The sequence below is a fragment of the Acinonyx jubatus genome, chromosome C2 (assembly GCF_027475565.1).
Source record: "Acinonyx jubatus isolate Ajub_Pintada_27869175 chromosome C2, VMU_Ajub_asm_v1.0, whole genome shotgun sequence".
Taxonomy (NCBI): domain Eukaryota; kingdom Metazoa; phylum Chordata; class Mammalia; order Carnivora; family Felidae; genus Acinonyx; species Acinonyx jubatus.
Window position 1 is genome coordinate 51,585,402 of NC_069384.1, and position 24,993 is coordinate 51,610,394.

General features: G+C 36.2%; 1 long non-coding RNA gene across 1 annotated transcript; it reads right to left on the bottom strand.

The window, feature by feature from the left end:
• Positions 1-920: 920 nt before the first annotated feature.
• LOC128315163 (uncharacterized) lies at positions 921-8,331 on the bottom strand. Its single transcript, XR_008297633.1, has 2 exons — positions 7,896-8,331; positions 921-7,659 (listed from the first exon to the last, which is right to left on the bottom strand). It is a non-coding gene; the product is annotated as an uncharacterized LOC128315163 (long non-coding RNA).
• Between the last annotated feature and the right edge of the window lie 16,662 nt (positions 8,332-24,993).

Genomic DNA, 24,993 nt, shown 5'->3' on the forward strand with positions numbered 1-24,993 from the left:
CATTTACCTCTTTAAACCCACTCTCCATCCTTGTCTACTCAGCTCCATACTCTGTACTCTGGACACCAATTTTTGGATTGTACCAAATAGGCTTGTCCTCTTGTTTCTGGTGTGTGTGGCTAGAAGGAGATGTAAAGATGGGGAGAAAAGATAAACCAGGGTATTTCATTGATGCTCTTCAATATGTGACTATTTTTCTACCTATGCTAGAGCTCACATTGATGCTGGTAACTTTCTCTCCTTTTCCCTTTACCATAATTGCTGAGTTTAACTGTGATCCCCTAATATGACACCATTCACTGGTCCAGGCACAATGGACACATTCTATCATTGACAGGGCAATTTTCATCACAGGAATAGACACAATAGAGATATACCTTCAGTGCCTTAGAAGTTTTTGCCATCATCATCAGTGGACTTATATAATGCCTTTTCCATCACAATGGAACCACATATAATATCACCTCTGGCAAAGCAACATATTTCATGTTTAAAGTGTTGTAAAACTGAGTTCACACCCATATTACCATATGTGCCTTACCACTAAGAAACAATGGCTTGGAAAAATAGTCAAATGGCCATTGAAGGTTCATTTGATATACATCTTAGATACCATCCTATGAGGTTTCTGAGATTTATACTCTCTTTGGATGTAGGATACATGTTTAATCAGTAGCCAGTAGAGGGTACTGCCATAATTATAGTCAAAATTAATATAACCTACAACTAAAAGATGAGATGAGATGACCCCTTCTTATCATTACATCAAACAATTTACTTAAGAAATTTATGATTCTGATACATGAAGCTTGGTGAATTTGGTAGTCACTTTGCCTACGAGAGGCATTGTTTCACCAGAGAACAGAGGTATGGTTATCTTAAATGGTAGCCCAGACTGGCAAATGGTTATTTTGTGTGCCTCATTAAAACAAATGGAAGAAAAATACATCATCCTATTAACTGGCTCATAGATATCAGTTAACAAGGAGAAATTGGTTTTCTGCTTCATAATTAGGTCAAGGAAGACTATGGCTGGAATTTAGGGATTCAGTGGACACCTTTTACTACTCCCTTACCCAGTACCCTGGCTAATAGAAAACAGTCTAATAAATATAAAACCAGTAAGAATTCATACTCTGGGAGTTGTGTCACTCAGAAGGTAAAAGCCTCAGTCAAGGTGCTGACGGATAGTAAGGGGACTGTGCTACTTTATATGAAGTACACTGGTGATGGTTAATGATTTATATTTCTGAGGGAAAGGGTGACTGAATTAACACCACTCCTCTCTTGCATAGGGACACAAGATTTTCATGCAAAGCATTAGGAATGGATGTTAAGAAACAACAGAGGTAGTCTATGATGGTTATTCTGTCACACCAGCTTCTGCCTCTATCTTGCTTTACCCTCCTTTTTTGCTCTGGAAATCTCCAATTTTTGTGGCTTCTGTTTGGGTTTAGTTGATAGAAGACACTGAAGGTAAGGGGGCAGGAAGAAAAACATCAGCAATGGCTTTTTCGTCTTCTATAGGCCACAGCTCTTGTCAGGCTTTTCTCTCCCTCAGTTCTGATAGGCACTGCCTCCTCCTTTCTTTCAGGCATGGGTGGAGGGGGAGGGAGTAATAGCTTCCTGATGTTGCTAGCCCCAGGGTCCTTCACCATCCTTGTTAATTTCACTTAACTGTGTTCACAAAAGTAAACGGTGCTTTCCTTAAACTCTCTTCACACTTTTGAGGATGCCTTTTGTTTCCAACAGGAAGAATATTCCAGGAAGTGACCTGCTATATTCTAGAAATGGTTATCCTTATATTTAAACTAACAACTTATTATCCCCTATATCCAAACCTAAAGGTGCTATACTTATATGAACGTGGTTGGATGGTTCTTACTCCAATAATCTGGAGTTTAGCCAGATCTGCAAAAGATGAAAACTGGATACAAGTAGCATTGTCACTACTTCAGGGATTAAAGATTTCTTAATTCCTCTTAAATTATCCATGATTTCAAAGACCAGCAAGCAAAGTCAAAAGAATTGCAGTTAAAAATAAAAGGAACTCAATAGAAAGGGTACCTTAAGTCATCATTCTTATAAATTAAACAATAAGAAATATGAATTTGTGACTTCTGGGAGAGATGACAAAGTAAAAGGACCCTAAACTCACCTAGTCCCATGGATACAACTAGATAACACCCGCATTAGTATAAATAACCCACAAAACAACAAAAAGCCTGGAAGAACAGATTATCCAGAGCTCAGTGTAGAGAAGAAGCCAAATGTAGAGAAGAGCAGAGACACAGTAGGGAGCTAAATGACCTATGGGACTGTGTGGGAAGGAGGGACACCACCATCTCAGAGACGGGAAAGAAACAGACCCTCACAACAGGAAGCCTGTATGGGCAATCCCCATAATGTTTGGCTTTGCAAACTAGAGAGGCCAAATTTCACAAGTTATTACAATCAACAGGACTTAAAACTGGGAACTTTATTTTTTTAAGGGTTTTTCTTTAAGTTTTTAACATTTTTTTTTATTTTTTTAAGTTTACTTATTTATTTTGAGAGCGACAGAGATAGCATGAGTGAGGACAGCTAGAGAAGGAGAGAGAGAATCCCAAGCAAGCTCCACCCCATCAGCACAGAGCCTGACACAGGCTCAAACCCACGAAGCTGTGATATGACCTGAGCCAAAACCAAGAGCCAGACACTCAACCAACTGAGATACCCAGGTATGCCAAAACTGGGAACTTTAAAAATTAGCAGGCTTAGCTCTGGGAAAGCTAGGAAGGTGAGGGGGAACTGAGTCCCCAGCCTTAAAGAGACAACACAAAAAACAGTCCCACAGACCTACAACACAGAAGCAGCAGTTTGAAAACAGCCTGGGGTATATAATGGGAGATTTGTTTAATAATCTCAGAGCATGTGCTGCAGGGGCAGGGATCTTTGGAAGATTCTCCAGGAACAAAGGAGATGGCAAACTCCATTCCCCTCACCTGGCCCCAAACTTAGACACACAAACACCCGTGGGAACTAGCATGGGGCCAACACTCGCTATCTAACGTGCTAACATGCCTTGCACCAGTGTTCTACTGCAAATACATCCTCTCCAGCTAGGTTGGGGCTCCAGGTCTCCCTCCCATTGGACCAGCACAAAATTTGCTAATACCACCCTCTCTGCTACCACTTTTTCCTGTAGTCCTGCCCCTTCCAATATGCTCTTGGCCTGAGCCCATCCAAAGAAGTGTCACTAAGTCTGGCAGTGTGCAAACAGCACAACAAAGGCCAGCACCACTCCAAAGTGAACCCTGCCTAGAGAGAAGGGAAGATAACTACACACACCAGTCTGATTGCAGCTGCAGTGGTGGGCTGGGGCACACATCTGCTTTGACTGCAGGATGTACCAACCAATGAAAGCTTCTCAGGGTACAGAACAGAAAAAGCACCCTGAAGTTTGGTGCTATTGCATCTCTGGCAAATGCCTACTCTGACCCAATTCAAGCCCACATGTCCTCAGACTGGCTCACTAACACCACAGGGACCAAATAGGTAAATAGAGCCATTGAAGACAACTATACTGAAGGCAAAAGCAGCACAACCACAACAGAAAGATGCATGCAACACACAAAAGACACACTCCTGAAGCACCAGGTTCTAATGAACAAAGACATTGCCCTGCGGGTCACTATAGGACCTCCTGTTCATGAGAATACTGCTTTTAAGAGCAGAAGACATCGCTGACTTTCTCAACACAAAGAAATAGATACAGAGTTAGACAAAATTAGAGTGCAGAAGAAAATATCCCAAAATGAAAGAGCAGGACAAAATCACCACAAGAGGCCCAAATGGAGATACGTAATATGCTTAACAGAGAACTTAAAATAATGGTCATAAAGATACTCACTGGACTGGAGAAAAGTGGAGGACCTCAGTGAGACTCTGAACAAGGAGATAGAAATATAAAAAATAACCAATCAGAGACAAATAACTCAATAACTGAAATTAAAAATACACTACATGGAATAAATAGTACACCAGAAAAAGTGAAGAATGGATCAGTGACCTTGAGAACAGAGTAATGGAAAGTAATCAAGCTGAACAGGGAAGAGAAAAAAAAAATGAAAATAGACTAAGGGAACTCAGCAACACCATCAAACATAATAATATTCACATTATAGGAATCTCAGAAGAAAGAGAAAAGGGGCCTTAAAATTTATTTGAAGAAATAATAGCCAAATACTTCCCAAATCTGGGAGAGGAAACAGAAATCCAGACCAAGAGGAACAGAGACCTCCAAACAAGATCAACCCAAGGAGATCTACTCCAAGACATAAAGTAATTAAAATGGCAAAACATAATAATAAAGAGAGAATTTTAAAAGCAGCAAGAGAAAAGAAAGCAGTTATATACAAGGGAAACCCCACTGGTTTATCAGCTGAGTTTTCAGCAGAAGCTTTGCAGGCCAGAAGGGAGTGGCATGATATATTCAAAGTGCTGAAAGAATAAAACCTACAGCCAAAAATTCTCTATCCAGCAAAGCTATCATTAAAATAGAAGGACAAATAAAGAGTTTCTCTGAAAAACAACAACAAAGAAAAAAAAAGCTACAGGAATTCATAACCACTAAACCAGCCCTACAAAGAATGTTAAATCCCATAAGTAAAGAAACAAAGACCATAAGTAAGAGAAACAAAAGTAAAAACACAAAAGTAGAAAAATAAGTATATTTATAAAATTCAGTCGAAGGATTTACAAAATGAAAAGATGTCAAATATGACACCAATTCCTAAAACGTGGAAGGAGAAGGAGCAGTAAAGAATGGGTTCAAACTTAAGTGACCATCAACTTAATATAGACTGTTATATGCAGAAGATGTTATATACAAACCTAATGGTAACCACAAATCAAAAACCAGTAATAGCTATGAAAAAATAAAAAGAAAGGAATACCAGTATATCACTAAAGAAATCCAGCAAACCATGAGAGAAAAGAACAAGAGAAGAATGGAAAAGAAAGAACTACAAAAACAGTCATAAAAAAGGTAAAAAATGGCAATAAGTACACCTATCAGTAATCACTTTACATGTAAATGAACTAAACACTCCAATCAAAAAAACATAAGGTGACAGAATGGGTAAAAAGTAAGACCCCATCTATATGCTGCCTACAAGAGACTCATTTCAGACCTAAAGGCACATGAAGATTGAAAGTGAAGGGATGGAAAAGAATTTGTCATGCACACGGAAGTAAAAGGAAGTCAGGGTAGCAATACTTATATTGGAGAAAAGACTATAACGAAAGACAAAGAAGGAAACTACATAATCATAAAGGGAATAATCCAACAAGAAAGTAAAACAATTGTAAATATTTATGTACCCAACATTAAAGCAACCAAATACATGAAGTAGCTAATTTCAAACATAAAAGAAGTAATCAATAGTAATACAATAACAGTATGGGATTTTAACCCCCACTTACATCAATAGATATATCATCCAAACAGAAAATCAATGAGCAAACAATGGCTTAGAATGACACATTGGACCAAATGGATCTAACATATATATTCAGATCATTCCATCTTAAAACAGCAGAATACACACTCTTTTCAAGTGCATATGGAACATTCTCCAGTATAGATCACCTTAAACAACAAAACAGGTCTCAACAAATTCAAAAAGATTGAAGTCACACCATCCATCTTTTCTGACCACAACTATGAAACTAGAAATCAACCACAAGAAAAAATCTGAAAGAATACAAATACCTGGAAGTTAAATAACATGCTACTAAATAATAAATGGGTCAAGCAAGAAATCAAAGAGGAAATTAAAAAATACATGGAGAGAAATGAAAACAAAAACACAATAGTCCAAAACTTTAGGGATGTAGCAAAAACTGTTCAAGAGGGAAGTTTATAGTATTACAAGCTTACTCAAGAAGCAAGAAAACTCTCAAATAAACAACCTAACCTTATACCTAAAGAAGCTAAAAAAAAAAAAAAAAAAAAGCAAAACGAACAAAACCCAAAGCCAGTAGAAGGAAGGAAATAATAAATATTAGAGCAGAATAAACAAAATAGAAACTAAAAAAAAACATATTAATAAAACTAGAAGCTGTTTCTTTGTAAAGATCAATAGAATTGATAAACCATTAGCCACACTCATCAAAAAAGAGAAAGGGGGCTTATAGAAATAAAATCAGAAATGAAAGAGAAGAAATAACAACTAACACTATGAAAATACAGAGGATTATAAGAGAATATTATGAAAAAGTATATGCCAACAAATTGGACAACCTAGAGGAAATGGATAAATTCTTAGAAAAATACAACGTCCCAAAAACTGAATCTGAAAGAAATAGAAAACTTGAATAGACTGATAATCAGCAATGAAATTGAATCAGTAATCAAAAACCTTCCAACAAACAAAAAGTCCAAGACCAGATGGCTTCACAGACGAATTCTACCAAACATTAAAGAAAAGTTAATACTTATTCTCAAACTATTCCAAAAAATTAAAAAGGAGGCTTCCAAATTCATTGTATAAAGCCAGCACTACCCTGATACCAAAACCTGATAAAGACAATACAAAGAGAGAGAGAGAGAGAGAGAGAGAGAGAGAGAGTGTGTGTGTACAGGCCAGTATCTCTAATACACAAAGATGTAAAAATCCTCAATAAAATATTAGCAAATTAAATCTAGCAATACATTAAAAAAAAATCATTCACCAAGATCAAGTGGGATTTACTCCTGGTATGCAAGGGTGGTTCAGTATTCACAAATCAATCATCATAATACATCCCATCAACAAGAGAAAAGATAAAAACCACATATCATTTCAATAAATGCAGAAACAACATTTGACAAAGTACAACATCCATTCATGATTTAAAAAAAAACAACAAAACTCAACAAAGTAGGTTTAGAGGGAACATATCTCAACACAATAGAGGCCATATATGAAAAAACTATGGCTAACATCATAGTCAATGGTGAGAACCTGAGAGCTTTTCCCCTAAGGTCAAGAACAAGACAAGGATGTCCACTCTCACCACTTTTATTCAAAACAATACTGGAAGTCCTAGCCACAACCACCAGATACAAAATAGAAATAAAAGGCATCCAAACTGGTGAGGAAGAAGTAAAACTTTCATTATTTGCAGATGTCCTGATACTATATATAGAAAAATCCTAAAGCCTCCACCAAAAAATTACTAGAACTCATAAATGAATTCAATAAAGTCTCAGGATACAAATCAATATACAGAAATATGTTACATTTCTATACACTAATAATGAAGTAGCAAAAAAAGAAATAAAGAAAGCCATCTCATTTATAATTGTACCAAACACAATAAAATACCTAGGAATAAACCTAATTGAAGATATGAAAGACCTGTATTTTGAAAATTATAAAACATTGATGAAAGAAATTGAACATGATACAAATAAATGGAAAGACATTCCATGCTCATGGATTATAAGAACAAATATTAAAATTCGATACTACTCAAAGCAAACTGCAAATGTAATGCAATTCCTATCAAAATACAGCAGCATTTTTTCACAAAATTAGAACAAATAATACTAAACTTTGTATGGAACCACAAAAGACCCTGATAGCCAAAGCAATCTTGAAAAAAACAGAATAAAACTAGAAACAGGGGCGCCTGGGTGGCGCAGTCGGTTAAGCGTCCGACTTCAGCCAGGTCAGGATCTCGCGGTCCGTGAGTTCGAGCCCCGCATCGGGCTCTGGGCTGATGGCTCGGAGCCTGGAGCCTGTTTTGGATTCTGTGTCTCCCTCTCTCTCTGCCCCTCCCCTGTTCATGCTCTGTCTCTCTCTGTCCCAAAAATAAATAAACGTTGAAAAAAAAAATTAAAAAAAAAAAGCTAGAAACAAACCCACAATTATATGGTCAATTAATCTTTGGTGAAGTAGGCAAGAATATACAATAGTAAGAAGTGTCTACAAAAAATAGTGATGGGAAAACTGAACAGCCACATGCAAAAAAATTGAAACTGAACCACTTTCTTACACCATGCCCCAAAATAAATTCAAAATGGATTAAGGACCTAAATGTGAGACATAAAACCATAAAAATCCTAGAAGAGAGTACAGGCAGTAATTTCTCTGGCATCAGCTATGGCAACATTTTTCTAGACAGATCTCCTGAGACAAGGAAAACAAAAACAAAAATAAACTATCAGGACTACATCAAAATAAAAACCTTCTGCACAGCAAAGAAAATCATCAACAAAACAAAAAGCCAACTTACTGAATGGGAGAAAATATTTGCAAATACCATATCAAATAAGAGGTTATTATCAACATGTATAAAGAACTAATATAACTCAACACCAAAATAATAATAATAGTGATAATAATAATAATCCATTTTAAAATGGGCAGAAGACTTGAACTGACATTTCACCAAAGAAGACATCATCATCAGGAAAATGTAAATCAAAGTCATAATGAAATGTTACCTCAGACCTGTCAGAATGGCAAAAATCAAAGACACAGGAAACAACATTGTTGGCAAGGATGTGGAGAAAAAGGAACCCTTACGCACTGCAGATGGGAGTGCCAACTGGTGTAAGCAATGTGGAAAACAGTATGGGCATTCCTCAAAAAATTAAAAATAGAACTACCATATGATCCAGGAACTCCACTCCTAGATATTTACTGAAAGAATAAAAAACACTAATTTGAAAGATTTATGTACCTCTATATTTACTGTGGCATTATTTACAATAGCCAAATTAGGGAAGTAGCCCAAGTGTGCATCGATGCATGAATGGATAAAGAAGAGGTGGGAAATTTTTATACAATGGAATGCTACTCAGCTATAAAAAAGAATGAAATCTTGCCATGTGCAACAACATGGATGGATCTAGAAAATATACTCCTAGGTGAAATAAGTCAGAGAAATACAAATACCATATAATTTCACTTATATGTGTAATTTAAGAAACAAAACAAACAAACAAAAAATGAGACAACCAAAAAAAAACAAACCAGAGAACAAACTGATAGTTACCAGAGGGGAGATGCGGGGGGGGGGAGGGGGGAAGAGTGAAATAGGTGAAAGGAATTAAGAGTACACTTATGTTGATGAGCAATGTATAGAATTGTTGAATCACTATATTCTACACCTGAAACTAATATAAAACAGCATGTTAACTCTACTGGAATTAAAATTAGAACATACAAAATAATTCTTTAAAAAAGAAATTTGATATGTAATTCAGAAACAACCACATACTCAAATTTTGACAATTTTAACTTAAAAGAAAACAAATTTCTAAATTAAGTACCAACTTAAATCAAGAACAGGACTAGAATAAGTTGAAAAATTGCTAATAATTTTAAACTAGTTAAAAAAAACTTTCAGAGAAAATTAATTCCAAAACGTAGTTTAATGTTCTAAGAAAGCACTAGTGTAGAACATGCATGCTGTGATGCAGTGCATGAGGTGAGACCTCCCATGCCTCGCCTACCGGACAACTGCTAACAGAGCGATATCAGTACAGAGGACACAGATGAAACTAAATAAAAGGGTCTTTCTAAAAATATGCTAATTTTTAAAAAATAATACATCTTTCTGAACATGGGAGTGCTTTGATCTTAGTGAGTACCCAGCTTTGCCCCACCTCCCACTCAGAGTGAAAATAGTAGGGAAAACCTGAGGTTTCTCACTAACTACATCAAATCATAGGTTTCTGTGCATCCAATTCTACAGCAGATATGAATTAAACATCAATGTTGTGTTGAGGCATTTCTGAGGCAAATTAAGGAATGAACAGGTAGGATAAACACTCCTCTTTCAGATACTCAAATGGAAAACAGAATTTATAGTTTAATCTTTGTTTTTTTTTTAATCAAACACTTATTGTCTAGCACAGGCTGAATCTTACCTATTTATTTATTTACCTATTTATTCATTCCTATTAATATATAATGAAATGGGAACTCCTCTATCTGAGTTCTTTAAAAAGAGTCAAGGAAAGACTATGCACGGAAGCAGGTATATTCCCACATAATGGAATAAATCTGAACTTCCTCAAGTTCATGCCATGTTGAAATCTTTTTTTTAAATTTTTTAAATGTTTATTTTTGAGAGAGAGAGAGTGATTGGAGGAGTGGCAGAAAGAGAGGGAGACTCAGAATCCAAAGGAGGCTCCAGGCTCTGAGCTGTCAACACAGAGCCCAAAATGGGGCTCAAACTCACGAACTGCAAGACCATGACCCAAGCCAAAGTTCGACACGTAACCGACTGAGCCACCCAGGACACCCTACCATGTTGAATTCTTAAGCATCATAAACAATAGGCTATAAATATGACAGTTTAAGGATTTACACCTGCTAATTTTTACTTCTCTTATTTAGAACAGACTCATGTATGTAGAACAGGAGGATAATCCACAGCAGAAGATCTGGGCCCCATCCCTCTTCTTCTCTGTCTATGTTCTGCATCATTTTCTCAGCAGATATACTTAAAGAGACCATCAACAATAACCTTTAATGAGGGAACGTTTGACACAAAAGGACAAAGGCGGGGATTACAAAATGAGAGTTTGGCACTCTTGTCCTTTTCACTTAATGATGGAATGAGAGTTGGTCTTATAGATGCTATTCTCTAATTGTAAAAACAATGTATGTGTTATAGGGAAATCATATCGAGTAATATCTTGCTACCACATGTGGATTTTCGCACAGTATTTTTTTTTAGTGAAAGGGGGAAACCTCATAAAATGCTTAAGGGAATTCTTTGGAATATACTCCTGCTAGTGAACTCCCCCCACCACACACACACACACACACAAGATTCCAACTTCTAGCAAGATCTATTGTATGGAAATAAAGTTTCCATACAATCCAAAAATAAAGGATTAAGATATCCTGGAATGAAGTCTTTTCTCCACTATTTCTGCAGTTACTTTCTTATATTCAGTATGTCCTAATGTAAAAATTTATAGAATTTTTCTACTATAATACTTCTGTTTGTAGAACCTGGAAAGTAACATGACTGAAATCACTGAGATTAGCAAGACATTCTGGAGGGAGTGAATGGTATATACTCTTATGGGGAGAAAATTTATTAGTGTTCATTTTTAACTCCTTCCAAAGGACTCATAAAAACTTTACAAGAAGTGTATAAAAAGAGCAGTAAAAAGATGAAACTATTTGAGAAATACGTTAATGAGTTAACAAGTTATAATGAGTTAATAGGTTAGTAAGTGAAGATATCATGACCTTATAGCATAATTTGCTTAATCCCTCAGACATTTAAAAACGGAACATAAGAAGCATACAATAGAGATGAGACTAAATCACAATGATATGATTGTGAATAAGCATCAACTGACTGGCCACTTCCAAAAACCATTCTTAATAACATTATACACACTTAGCCTTTCAGTTTCCAAGGATACAATAGAAAATGGAAAGTAATTGAGGAAATGTCTACACAATGACAAAAAATAATAACTAAAAATTAATCCCTGGATACTTTGAAATAACCAAATAGCAGGCACCATAGAGATAGAGACAAAATTCTGCATCCTTGACTTCCTAAATTTTCATCAAATTACTAAATTTTTTAATAACATCTTTTTCATTAGTTTTATTGGAAATGACCTTATATTTACACAAAACCTTTACATTTAAAGGATGAGGAAAGTGAGTCACAGTTGTTAGGTTAGTAACATATCTAGCTTTGATCTCTCTATCTACCTAGCCCAGCTCCCTAAATCAGTTACAGTACTCACCATGTCCATGGGATAAAAACAAATAAACCACCAAAAAGGAGGACAGGTTTTTTTGTTTTCATTTTTTGGGGGTTGCGGCTGGTGTATTCAAACTAATCAGGAAGATCGTTAGGTATCTTTATCAAGAGGCAATACCAAGAAGCTCAGAGAGGATAAGTGATTTGCCTAATGTGGCATAGTCAGTAAAAATGCTATGTCCTGTGATCTTCACTATTGACCTAAGTATAGGTAGAGCCTTCAATAGTTTAACAAAATTAGAATATCAATCTTTGGACTGTGTCAGTGAATCGGATAAAAATTACACGAGGTGAATCAAAGACTACCTTTTTTGTGAACACTGAAAATTACTACAGACAACTACAAATACAGCCCATATATTTAATGTGACCCGGTGGTTTAAAAAAGCAAAAAACTTTTAAATAGTTTGACAGCGAGTCTTCTCTCTCTCTCTCTCTTTCTTTCTTTTTTTTTTTTTAAGAGGGAGAGAGAGCATGTGTTTCTGCACATGAGTCAGGGAGGGGCAGAGAGAGACGGAGAGAGAGAATCCCAAGCAGGCTCTGAGCTGTCAGTGCAGAGCCCACGTCAGGCTCCATCTCATGAATCATGAGATCATGACCTCGGCCAAAAAGAAGAGTTGGATGCTTAACTGACTGAGCCACCCAGGTGCCCCTAATCAGCGTAAATAATATTCATAGACAACATCAAGGTACAAGAAAAAAAAAACTAAAATTTGAAACATTTCTTCATTTTTTTCCATGATGGTTTGTACCTGCACCACAAAGGGGTAACTTTTGTTTCAACTAAACATTCAAATACCTCAAGGAATAGCTTGACTTGTGGATTAAATTTCAATTTTGTATTTCACAGAATTCCATAAATTCTATGTCATTCCTGAAGTGTACAATGAATATTTTATATGTACCAAACGTAATGGTAGAGATTGGCATATTGGAAAAAAATTTAAGCTATGATGGCATTGCTATATATTTACCTCCTTTGAATTTTGAATGAATTTATCAGAATCTGTTGCAAAAAAAATGAACAGAACAAATGATAGCTGACGGTAGTAAAACATTAGTGAGTTTTGATTGATTCAACTCACAGTCATACCCAAGAGAAGCTTTCCTTCAATGTTCACTATAAGAACATTAATAAAAACGTAACCCAAGACCGGTCAGCTCTAGACTGCTGCCAAAATGTAAAGAAAACATAGGTAATTAGTCTACAGATATTGCTAACCACCATTACTCATCTTTCTCTTCCAGGGTAAACATTACATTTAGGTCCACCTCTTGGTGTTTGGCAATATACTGTGTGGTTTATATGTGTTATTCAAAATGCCTGGATTCATATTTGGTGGAATAAATCTTGTATGCATTATATAAGCTCAGTGATTTAGATTTCTTATGATTCTCTTCCTCCTAGCCTGTCCTCCTTCATTTTCTACACAACGCCTTCTAGTGCAGTGCTTATCAAACTTTAGCGTACATCAGAATCCCCAGGAAAGCTTGTCAAAACACAGATTTCCAGGCCATACGCAGAAATTCTGGTTCATTTGGTCTGGGGTGAAGGTCTAGAATTTTGTCTTTTCTACAAATAACACTGATGCTGCCAGTCTATCAGTCCTATCTTAGTGGCACTGCTCTAGTAGTTATTACTACAAGTGTGCTCTGCAAACCAATAGAACCACCATCACCTTGAAGTTTGTTAGAAATGCAGAATCTTGGGGCACCTGGGTGGCTCAGTCGATTGAGCGTCCGACTTCAGCCCAGTTCATGATCTCGCGGTCTGTGGGTTCGAGCCCCGCGTCGGGCTCTGTGCTGACAGCTCAGAGCCTGGAGCCTGCTTCCGATTCTGTGTCTCCCTCTCTCTCTGCCCCTCCCCTGCTCATGCTCTGTCTCTCTCTCTCTCTGTCAAAAATAAATAAATATTAAAAAGAAAAAAAGAAAAAAAGAAATGCAGAATCTTGGACCCCACTACAGATGTTTTCCTCAAACAGTACCATACGTCAAATTACACATCTGTAGGGTAAAATCTGTCATTACTAGAGAATACACAGCAAAAGACCCTGTAGGTGTCTAGGATCTGTGCTCAACTTGCTTGCTTCCAGTTTAGGCTTCTATTATCAAATACAGTTCTTGGTACTTGTGGTATCTTATAAAATTAGCCATAATACTCGTAGCTCCAGGTCGCCTGGGTGGCTTAGTTGGTTAAGTGTCTGACTTTGGCTCAGGTCACAGTCTCGCAGTTTGTGAGTTCGAGTCAGCTGTGCTGACAGCTCAGAGCCTGGAGCCTGCTTCCGATTCAGTGTCTCCTTCTCTCTCTGCCCCTCCCCAACTTGTGCTCTCTCTGTCTATGAAAAATAAATACATGTAAAAAAAAAAAAACAAACCACTTGTAGCTCCTCCCATCAAAGGGTGGAGTCCATTTCCTCACTTCTTGAGTCAAGGCTAGCTATGTGATTCACTTGGATCAATAGAATGTGCTGGGATCGACACTGTGACAATTATAAACCAAGGCCTCAAAAAGCCTCAGAGTTTCTTCTCTTACTATTCTAGTGACTTCTGCTATTGGCACCACAAAAAGAAGGTGAGGCTAAACTCCACAAGATGTTGTGGACCATGTGGCCCACTGTTGCCTCAGTCAACAACCAGCCAACCTGCAGAAACAGAGCTAGCTGACTGGCAGTTGACTTCAGTTATGGGAGAGAATCTAGCCAAGGTCAACAGAAGAATCACCTAGTTGATTCCAACCTGTATAGCTAAGCCAAAAAATTATGAGCTAAATAAATGGTTGTTGATTTTTACAGTAAGATTTAAGGTGGTTTGTACAAGGAAAAGGTACTGATACATGCTTCACTTTGCTAATTCATTTTAATATCTATAAAGACTAATTAAATTATGATAGAACAAGCTCTGAGATTTCTGCTATTTTCATCTGCTTGGCTCTGTTTTTCCTCACTAAGGCTAGACATAATTGTTGACAATGGTTCAAGGACCAAATCACAATTCTAGCAAAGACAAACAACTTAAAAAAAAACACACTTCTAATTTTTATACATGACATAGAGGAAAATTATCGATTTTTGAATATGTTCCTGAAGAATATGGAAGAACTAGTTTGGGTATCTTAGGAAATCCAAGTCAGTGATCCAGAGAGAGCCTCAGGGGTGGCTGACATATAGTCACTGACAGCCTCTTATTTCTTGGAGTCTTTTCAGTATGGAGGGCTTGGATACTCTCACTCATATATTCAGATTGGTTAGGGAAAGTTTAACTTCAGGGCTCGACATGTTTCTCCTACAAGATAGTATTAAGTATAAAAAGATACCACTTTGCTCAAATAAATTCCTTGTATTAGCAAAATTACCACCAACATTCTAATGATTTTTTTTAATTAGAAACCTAATATTTGAGTTCATTTTGGTTATATAAACAGGTAGAAATAACTTTAAAAATAGAATTTTTAACAATAGTAATCATGGAGAATTAACCTGAGAAAATTTTACAAATAATATGAAGCCACTAAAATTGAATCATAGGCAAATTAATGTTTAAAAATAAAGCCTGAGGAGCACCTGGGTGGTTATCGATTAAGCATCCAACTCTTGATTTTGGCTCAGGTCATGATCTCACAGTTTGTGAGTTTGAGACCTGCATCGGACTCCATGCTGACATTGTGGAACCTGCTTGGGATTCTCTCTCTTCCTCTCTCTCTTCCCCTCCCCTGACCCACCTCCCCTCCAACAACCCTTAGTTTGTTTCATTCCGTTTTTAAGTTTTACTGTGAGATTTTTGAGTAATGACAAAAGATTGGATAATGAAGAAAACGTTGGCAAGACTATGAAAGAAATAATAAAAGATGTTGACAATGGTTCTTGTCTCATAACCCTAGGTCCTCTTCCTGACTTTCCACTGCTCTTCCCATTTCTCTGCCATTTCCAATTAATTTCCCTCGTTAATAGGTTAGTTCCATGGTTTTCATTGTGGTTTCTTTTTCCAAGTCATAACCAGCTATCAGAGTTTCCTGATTCTAATGTCAGAGTCAACCTGGCTTTCATTTTTCCTTCTGGAATATATTCTCAAGATATATTTTCATGAATAGCAAATTTTATGAGTAATGGGAGATATTCTTCTATTTTATAAAAATCACAAACTTTCCTACCTTTGTTCCCTGATTCTGGAATTCTTATGAGGAGAACATTGGCTTTATAGAGTCGTGCTGAATAGCACTTCACTTTTCTCTAATATTTTCCATCTCTTTGGCACATTTTCAACTATGTTATGGGAAATATCCTTGATTTTAACTTCCATATCAGCAGTTTGCTCATTAGTCTTAATCAGTTATAATTTTATGTCTTCATTAATTTTATTTTCAATTGTTAACCAATTTTTATTTTTAATTTTTGTAATCAAATTTTTGACTTCAAAAACCTCATGATTTTTTGCTCCTTTTTCATAGTATTTTCTAGTTTTACTACTGAAATATGTCCTCAAGTGTTTTAAGTTCTCTCCTTCCTCCTCAGTAGTTTATCTTGAGCACTCTCATTCAGCTATGACTATTCCTTAACCATTTGTGCATATGGCTTTAATAAGGACCACTAATTAACATAGCTACATGGCACAGGTTTTGTTTACAGTGTGTAAGTCTATTTCCCCAAAAGGACTCCTCCATAAATGGAAAAATTGAAAGCACTAGATTTTCCTCTTGAGAAATCTTGGAAACGACTGTTCACATCTCTAATGCTTTACATCCTTATGTTTCCCCAATCGTTTTCCCTATTGGCCCTATTTTCTATCTTCCAAGGTTTCCTTAAGATTTCTGCTCTTCTTTTGCTTCCTTTCTTGATTTTCAATGGTTTCGGGCTTTATTCTTTTTCTTCATTTGTATATTTCCTCCACTTTAATGGGACTTTGAAGGGAGATGAGATAGAGAATATTCTTAATCTAGTATCTTTGTAGTTCTGTGTACCTTTAACAAGTTACTTATCACATTTTGTTTTGTATTATGTTTAATATATGTGTGTAATCTAGCAGATATAAATCCCTTGACCTTTCTGACTCATTATACCTTTATCACCATACCCAACAGAATACTGATAAAAAAAAAGTTTCTACTAACTAAATGCTAACTACCAAGTCCTTCCAATTCTCTCTCTAAAATATTTGCATATTTAGTTCACTTATTTCATCCTCCTTAAATCTTCAAACTTTGATCACCCATTTCTTGAGACTTTTAAACAGTCTTCAACTGATCCCTTCATTTCTAATCTCTTGTCTCTCCAGCTCCTTTTCCAAACTACTGCCATCCTGGAATTCAACACTGATTTTATATATATATATATATATATATATATATATATATATATATATATCTCCAAAATATATATATATATATATATATCCAAAATATATATATATATATTGCTCCAAAATTTAGCCTAATATCCCAAATTCTCCCCCATCTAAGTCCAAAAGCGTTTTCCAACTTAAGTTCTTAAGATTGCCCTGTTGGTTGCCTTGCTGACAAAGTACTTTCTTCTCAAACATCTCCCACCCATCCTACATTGCCCATTTTCACATGTCCAAATCCTGCCAGCCTTCAAGTGAAGCTCAAATGCCATCACCTCCACAAAATTTTCTCATCTCTTCAGTAATCTTTTCTTTCTCTGAACTACATAGCTCCTTACCGGTGCTACTGCTATAAAACGTCTTCCTTTTGACCGAGCATGTGGGTGGCTCGGTCTGTTGAGTGTCCAACTTCAGCTCAGGTCATGATCTCATGGTTCATGAGTGTGAGCCCCACATGGGGTTTCCTACTGTCAGTGGAGGGCCTGCTTTGATTCCTCTGTCCTCCTTTCTCTCTGCCCCTCATCTGCTTGTGTTCTCTCTGAGTCACTACTGTACCAATCATACAAGCTAACACAGGAACTTGTAGGGTTAAAAATAATTTTTGGCAAAAGGCAATAAATTCAAATATCAATAACTTGCCTTAATAAATAGCTCAATTAGAAATTATTAAAATCCAGGTAATCCAAACTTTATTAATCACTGGCCTCCAAATCATTCACTACTCATCCTTCATAAACTATGCTTATTAGAAACAAACAAAAAAAAACAGAAGGAACCAGACCTCATAGAACTAGAAAAAGGAAAACAAACTAAGCCTAAAGTTAGAGGGAAGGAAATAACTAAGAACATAGTGGAAATAAACTAAATGGAAACAAAGATGACAAAAAAGAAGATCAACAAAACTAAAAGTTTATTTTTTTGAAAAGATAAACAAAATAGACAAGTCTTTAGCTAGACCTGCCAAGGAAAAGGGAGGACTCAAAAAAATAAAATTAGAGATGAAAGAGGAGACATTACAACAGATTCCACAGAAATACAAAGTATCATAAGAGACTATAATGACTTGTTACACTCCAACAAATTGGAAAACCTAAAAGAAATGGATTCATTCATAGAAATATAAAACAACCAAGACTAAATCATAAAGGAAGAGAAAATCTGAGTAGAGCAATTACTAGTAAGGACATTGACTCTTTAATCAAAAACCTCCCAACAAACAAAAGTCTAGGATCAGGTGGCTTCACTGGTGAATTCTACCAAACATTTCCCAAAGACTAATACCAGTCCTTCTCAAACTCTTCCAAAAAATAGAAGAGGAGAGAACACTTCCAAATTGTTTTATGAGGCCAACATTACCCTGTTACCAAAAGCAGACAAGAACACTTCAAGAAGAGAAAATTGCAGGCCAATATCCCTAATGAACATAGATGGAAAAATTCTAAACAAAAATTCTCAACAAAATGTTAGCAAATTGAATTCAAGAATACATTGAAAGGATTATAAACCATGATTAAGTAGGATTTATTCCAGACATGCAAGGATATATCAACATTCACAAATCAATCAATTTTATAGACCATATTAAGAAAATGAAGGATAAAAATCATTTGAGCATTTCAATAGATGCAGAATAAACATTTGACAAAACGCAACATCCATTCATGATAAAAATTCTCAAGAAACTGAGTATAGAGAGAACATACATCAACAGAATCTCACAGCTAACATCCTACTCAACAGTGTAAAGCTAAAAGCTTTTTCTCTAAGCCCAGGAATAAGATCAGAATGCCTACTTTCATCATCTTTATTCAACATAGTACTGGAAGTCCTAACCAGATCAAATAGGCAAGAAAAAGAAATTAAAGGCATCCAAACCAACAAAATGAAAAGGCAACCTATAGAATAAGAGAAAATATTTCCAAATCACCTATCAGATAAGGGGTGAGTATACAAAATATATAAAGACATTATACAACTCAATAGCAAAAAAACAATCCAATTAAAAGATTGCCAGAATATCGAATAGATATTTTTCCAAATACATATGGCCAACAGGTACATGAAACATACTCAGCATTGCTAATATTCAGGGAAATGAAAATCAAAAACACAAGGAGATATCACCTGACACCTGTTAGAATGGCTATCACCAAAAATATGAGATAAGAAGTGATGGCAAAATGGGGCTCCCAGGTAGCTCAGTTGGTTAAGCGTCCAACTTCGGCTCAGGTCATGATCCTGCAGTTCATGATTTTGAGCCCTGCATCAGGCTCTGTGCTGACAGCTCGGAACCCACTTCTGATTCTGTGTCTCCCTGTCTCTCTGCCCTTCCCCCACTTGCACTCTGTGTCTCTCTCTCTCTCTCAAAAATAAACAAAGACATTAAAGAAAAAAAAAGAAATGCCTGGCAAAGAGGTGAGGAAAAGGGAACCCTCATGCACTATTAGTCGGAATGTAAACTGGCACAGCCACTATGTTAAACAATATGGACTTTTCTCAAAAAATTAGGAACAGAACTTCCATATAATCCAGCAATTTTAATTCTGGGTAACTATCCAATTGAAATTAAATCACTATCTCAAAATGCTAATGTTCATTGCAGCATTATTTATAATAGCCAAGACATGGAAACAATCTAATTGTCCAAGGATAGATGAATGGATTTAAGAAATGGACAAATATACACATAAACAGCCAATGAAGTATTATTGGCTATAATGAAAAAGGAAATCCTGTAATTTTCAAACAGCATGAATGAAATTTGAGGACATCATGCTAAGTGAAAGAAGTTAGAAAAAGACAAATAAGGGATAATCTTACTTACATGAGAAATCTAAAAAGAAGACAAACTCACGGAACTAGAGAGTGGATGAATAGTTGTCAATGATAGCAGGGTGGAGGAAATGGGTGAAGAAGTAAAAAGGATATAAACTTCCAGTTTTAAGATGAATAAGCTCTGGAGATGTAATGTACAATATGGTGACCATAGTTAACAGCATTGAATTGTTCACTGAAAGTTGCTAAGATCTTAAAATCTCTCACCACAACGAAAAAAAAAAAGTGAAGTGATAGATGTGTTAACTAATCTTATTGTGTTGATCATTTCAAAATACATATATCAAGCCATCCTTTGTACATCTCTAAATGCACAATGTTACATGTCAATTATATCTCAATGAAGTTGAAATTAAAAAATTAAGACAAAACACCTATTGGCATAAAATATATGCAAAATACACATCTAATAAGGATTTTTATTTATGTATGTATAAAGATTTTTTAAAGACTCCAAAATGTATAAAGAATTTTTATCAGAATAAAATTAACACTTAAAAATGGGCAAAATATTTGAACGAACATTGTATCAAAGAACATATACAGAGATGACAAGTAAGTACTTATAAAGATGCTCAAAATCTTTAGTCACTAGGGATTTTTCAGTAGAAATAATCTTGAGGAAGAGTTTGTTAACTTTCACATAATTAATGGTATCTTCCTAAGGTCATTCTTTTTTGTAAAAAGAAAATGATGAGTTATAACCTATTGCCATGTGTTTGCATTTATCTTTTAGAAGTATAGCTATTGAAAATGCAACTATTGAAAAACCACTGGAACCCCGTACAACTACATTATATATTCTGAAGTAAGCCCATTCTCCAAGAATGAAATACTGTTAAATATGAAAAATACCAGTGATCATTAACTGATACCATGCTGTAATTCTTCAAATGTTTAATGATTATTTCATCTTAGAAATGACTGTGCTGAAAATATAAAGGCAACCTTCTACTAAAGTTTCTAGGAAAGATGTCAAATGCCTCTCTTATTCTCCCATTTTTATTGGGCAAGTTTTGGCAAATATGGGCTAGAAGCATCTGGAAGGACACAAAAGATGATATGGGTTTCCAAGAACAAGCTAGACCAGCTGGCTTGCCAAATGTCAGTGTATGTGGGTGGGGAGGACTGTTATTTTGACTTATAATGGTGATGTTATGTGGGACGCACAGTGAATACCTCTGTCAAAGACCACTGCATGTCTAAGTTTAAATTCATCCTCACTGTTGTATAAACAACTTAAAAGTACAAACAAAGATGGAACCTCTCCGTGTGGAAATTACTGCTAAAAACCAGTATTGTCATTAAAATATTCAACAACAGAAGATAGTCCTAAATATCAGTTATAGCATTTATGCCAGTAAATATTACTGTAGGATCTACAAATAAAATGATACCGCTGGCAACCTCTTTAGAATGGATTTTCAATCACAGCACTTTATGAAGATGAAATTTTTTTTTTTAATTTGACAGATTGTTGGTGGTGCTACCATCAAAAACGTGCTTTCGTTAAGTAAATATAAGTCCAGATTGAACACTACTATGACAGGAGAGATGTTCAGCAGACTCTCAAGAGTCCCACAGTTACTTCCTGGGAAAATATATCAAATTCTGATTTACCAAATGTATAGGGAAAATGTGTAAGACATCCAACTGTTTACTACTTTGTAGCGAACAGCTAGACTCTAGCCTAGATTCAAATTAATCTGTGAAGCAGTTCAGTATAGGCATACAACTCAGTAATGATCTAAAAAGGAAATGTATACTCAGAACACATTGTATAGTGGATTTGGAGGTGTTCTCACTGAATACTAAAAAATAAAGACAGCAGGAATGAGAAAAAGCTTTTCAATTATGAAAAATACACTGAAGAGATTCTCAATTTTGGGGGGCAACTGTAGTAATAAATGCTTTTTCCCCATGAAGTATTGACACTGAAAGAGAAATGTCATTGCTTCCTGTAGAACCACCTCATGTCCTGGATTTTCCTAGGAGACAGAAGTCATATGTCAAGCAAAATACACTGTCACCCTGGTGACTGAAATATTGCAAAAATGATTTCAAAAACAAGTGTACTGTATGTGGCCTGGAAAACTCCCACACATTGCACATTCTTTTAGGAAATTCTAAGCCTTGCCTTTCTATAGAATATTTGAGTCCACTTAAAAAAAATGACATGTTTCTAAACATATTCCTTTAGTGCATGCAGTGGCCCAGACTTTACTGTGCCTAAGAATCATACGAGAATATGATATTAATTCAGCAGGTTTAGGGTGGGGCCCAGGCATTTCTGACAAACTCTTAGATGATATTGATGCTACTCGTCTGCAGATGCATTTTGAATAACAAGGCTTTAGAATATTCTACACTGACAGCTGAACACCGTAAAATCTGTAACCTATTTGCACAGTAGCATTCTATCAGTATTGGTGAGGTTCTGTCTTTAAGAAACGAATATTTGAAAATACAGCCTATTCACTTGAAAAGTGTGTAACCGGGAACAGAAAGTTGAGATAAGGAGCATGAAGACTGAAGTGGAATCTCAGAGCCCTAGAAGGACTTGCAGGGAAAGCTTTGGCTATGAATACGAAATGGCCACAGTCGGTATCCCATCCTTCTTTGTTTCCCAGAATGATTGAACATAATTTAATCTTGATCTCCCTCTATACTTCTGTCCCGATGCTTGAAATTCTTTTAACAGTGCGTGTATTCATTTTTGGGAGCTGCATAGCAAAGTACCACAGACTGGGTAGCTGAAATGAAAAATTTTTTTTTCTCACAGCTTGGAGGCTAGGAGTCTGAAATTAAGATGTCAGCAAGACTGGTTTCTACTGAGGCCTCTCTCCTTGGTATGTAGATGCCCTCTTCTCCCTTTTTTTTCACATGGTCTTCCCTCTGATGTGTCTGTGTCCCAATCCCCTCTTCTTATAAAGACTTATAAAGATACATTGAATTACGACCCAATCGAATGACCTCATCTTAAATTAATTAACTTTTAAAGACCCTATCTCCAAATACAATCACATTCTAAATACTGGTGATTAAGACTTCAACCTATGAATCTGGAGAGGACACAGTTTATGCCATAACAGTCCATATAAATATAGAAAACTATAAAGGTAAGTAATTGGTATATATTTACATGGATACATTGACTGACTTATGACAAAGCTGATTAAATCAACACAAAACTGGGGCACCTGAGTGGCTCAGTCGGTTAAGCGTGGGACTCTTGGTCTCTGCTCAGGTCATGATCTCACAGTTCTGGAGTTTGGGCCCCACATTGGGTTCTGCGCTGACAGCATGGAGCCTGCTTGGAATTCTCTCTGTCTCTCTCTCTCTGTCTCTGTCTCTCTCTCTCCCCCACACCTCACTTGTGCTCTCTCTCTCTCTCCTAAAATAAATAAACTTAAAAAAAGTTAACACTAAACTATAATAAAAAAAATGATGTCAGAGTCTTCACGGTTCTCCTGGTCTTGGTGCCTGAAATGAGGAACTAGAAGGTTTGGTCTATCTGATATGCAACATACTACAAAATGAGAGACTTTAGGTGACACACAATCTTCACCCACGTTCTTGTGAATCCCTGTCCCAAATCTCTAAATCCAAATTCTACATAGTAGTTTATCAGCTCAGTTAGTTTTCCAAAAGTAAGACCTAACTGTTCATGATAATACTGAAATATGACTTGCCTATTTCACTGTCTTAATATTTGCTCTGATGCTGCAAAAACCAAGAGTGGGTGAAAATGCTGGTGCCAGAGCACAAAACAAAGCCATGGCACCGAACAGAATTAGTTGTCATTACCCTCCTCACTGCTACCCTCTTTACCTAACAGTAGCCTTAATGAAGCAGTGAAGATTATTAATTTTATTTCATTCCAACCCTTGAGCGCATGACTTTTAAATATAAATCACTTTTGCTGTACACTGACATGTGATGGTTACCTGAAGGAAAAGCTCTTGTGCAATTGTTGGAGTCACAAGCTGCACGAGCTGCTTTTTTTCACGAAAGCACTAAATTTACTTGAAAAGACCACAGACAGATACACTGTGGTTATTCAGACTTGGGCATCGGGCAGATATTTTCTCAAAAATGAACATAGTGAGCCTGACGCCCAAAGGAAGTAACTGAAAGCATTTGCTGGCAAAGACAAACTTTGAGCTTTCAAGCAAAAACCAGAATTTTGAAAAATGTAGATCTGTCTTTATGAGCTTGACACTTTGTCCATACGGAAAGACTTTTCTAATGAGATTCACAAATGTTACTACTTAATAGTGCATAATAAAATGTTTCAACATTTGAAAATCCGCATAATTCAGTGGACCAACATTCTCCAAATGACAAATGCATGATGTTCCAAAATCAAGTGTGGTCGAATATGCACGAGTCATCTAATGATTTTAATGTAACAGGGTAAAAAAGTTCACTGGTAGTGTGAGTTTGTACACTGCAACTAACCTTTAAGAAATGACCTCTTTGGGGCACCTGGGTGGCGCAGTCGGTTGAGCCTCCGACTTCAGCCAGGTCACGATCTCGCGGTCCGTGAGTTCAAGCTCCGTGTCAGGCTCTGGGCTGATGGCTCGGAGCCTAGAGCCTGTTTCCGATTCTGTGTCTCCCTCTCTCTCTGCCCCTCCCCTGTTCATGCTCTGTCTCTCTCTGTCCCAAAAATAAATAAAAAAACGTTGAAAAAAAAATAAAAAAAAAAAAAAAGAAATGACCTCTGGTCGAGCGGGGTAGTGTGAAGAGAATATACAAGACTGTTCCAAAAATCTATGAAAATATTCTTTCCTCTCCCAGCTACATATCTTTGTAATGCTGGCTCTACTTTGTTTACTGCACCAAAACAACATATCTTAACCGACTGATTGCAGAAGATATGTGAGTGCGGCTGCCTTCTAGTAAATCAAATAGTAAATAAATTTGAAAAAAAAATAATTATTCATCATTTTTTGCTTGGGATAATACGGTTATTTTCATAAAATGGTTTTCATTTGTTTTTATTTTTTTAATGTTTATTTATTTTTGAGAGAGAGAGAGAGAGAG